Source organism: Charadrius vociferus, unplaced genomic scaffold, assembly GCF_000708025.1.
Source record: "Charadrius vociferus isolate BGI_N301 unplaced genomic scaffold, ASM70802v2 scaffold111, whole genome shotgun sequence".
NCBI lineage: Eukaryota > Metazoa > Chordata > Aves > Charadriiformes > Charadriidae > Charadrius > Charadrius vociferus.
The window spans coordinates 4,525,519-4,527,502 of NW_009647046.1; positions in this window are offsets into that span (position 1 = coordinate 4,525,519).

Here is a 1,984-nt window from a genome sequence, read left to right on the forward strand (position 1 = left end):
GACCCGCCCGCCGCCCTGAAAAGTCTGAGTAACTTGGGAGGTGGGAGCTCGGGCGTGCGGCGGCTCCGGCGGGAGCGGGAGGGCGGCGGGAGCGGGCTGCGGCAGATGGCTGGGGGGGAGAGCCCGTCTCTTGCGCGGCGATACCCTCCAGCCGAGTTGGGAACAGCCGCCAACACGCTTTAGGTGAACAGCTGCAGCTGACAGCGTACGTGGAGAAGAGAAACCAAAACGTACCATCCGAAATTAGTCTTTTCATAGCACTGGCATAGCAATGGTTGTAGTTACTCTTCTGTTGTTGTTAATCATGGAATCTGTGTGCTGGATGGCTTCTGCTAATCTGCACAGATATATCCTTTTCTGATGTCTTTATGTCGTGCTGACACAGGAGTGCACAAAGGGGATGGCTTCCGAGTCATTTCATAAAACCAGAACGTATGAGTAATCTACAGTGCAAAGTAAGTTTTGCGGAGAGATTATATCGATAGTGGAATCGATTGTAGCCTCATGAATTCATGTGTTTGTTGACAATAAGATGAAAAGGACTTTACAGATGATGAAATGTGAAACTATTACTGAAAACACTATTTCTCCTTTCCACATCAGTAACAGGCAGGTCAGGTATGCCATGAATTTTTGAAAATTATTGGGGATTATTTTGTACTATAGAATGGTGCTTTGTTTAAAATAAAAAAAAAAAAAAAAGAGGAGATTTCTTACTGAAAGCAAAAGGATAAAAGGGTTAGTCACTAGCATGAGATTCTTTATGTTCTGTATTTGATAAAAATTCTTTAAATCTCGAGTTTGTTACAGAATTCTAAGTGACTGCATTTTCAACATGTGTGTCGGGTAAAAGTAAAAAAAATTAAAGTGGTTAAATGAGAAACACAGCTTTAGACCTTGTGGAGATGTGGCATGTTATCTTACATGGTGTAATAGTGAAGTAGTTGTTTGTAACTGGTGAAATAACTCAAAAGAAATATAAGTGTGTTTGTTACAACTACCTCTGAAAGCAGTAGCTGCTTATGAGAAAAATTTTCTAAGGAATGTTTTACCAATTTCATGTGCTATATTATTCATGTAGTAACTAATAGCATCTTATAAGCAACATAAGGCACAGTATGCTGCAACTGATGAATATTCCTACTTGTACATGTCTGTGAACAAATTGTTAAAATATGCCCGAGGATTTGTCTTTGGCGTATTACATGTAAGGATAATTTTGCTTTATATTATAATTAAAAGAATAATAGGCAATCAGTTCTCTTTCACGTGAAGTTGTACACTATTTTAGAATTAAGTAAATTCAATTAGACTGATATTTATTCTTAATTGCTTTGAATGCACAAGAGCTGTGAGAAGTAGTATCTTAAGAAAAAACACAAAAAATTCAGTTTTCTGTTGCCCCGGTGTATGTCAAATTAACTATACGCACTGCTTTGCAGTCTTGCCCACAGTGCTGTGAGCCTGCAGTGTGATCTGCATGAACAGGGTATGCATCTTATGGTCATGAACTGTCATTCAGGGCTGTCAAAAATTGTGGGCCAGCTAAGACTAAAAATTCTGACCAAGTCTGTGAAGAGTCTGGAGTATATCTTGAACACCTCCCATGTTCATTCTTAAAAACTATAAAAGGAACAGTGTTTGAAACCAGTCCTGACATGCTGGAGGTTATGTGAATGTAGGAGGATTTAAAAAAAAGAGGATTTCTCTAAAATGGGATGTGGAGGAAGGGATGATTCTGTGCCTAAACAGTATTCAATGAGCACATTACTACAGTGTGTGTGTCATGGAATACAAAGCTCAGCTGTAAAACAGTCTTCCCTATTTTCTCTGTTGCTGGAGGAGGTACTGTTACAACGTTTTACCAACAATATAGCAAATAACCATTGGAAACCTCATTGGAGAGAAAGGTGATTTTATTTAAAATAAAAAGTGAAACAAAACAGTCACTCAGGCTTGCAACCTCATAAGCAGCAGAATGTGC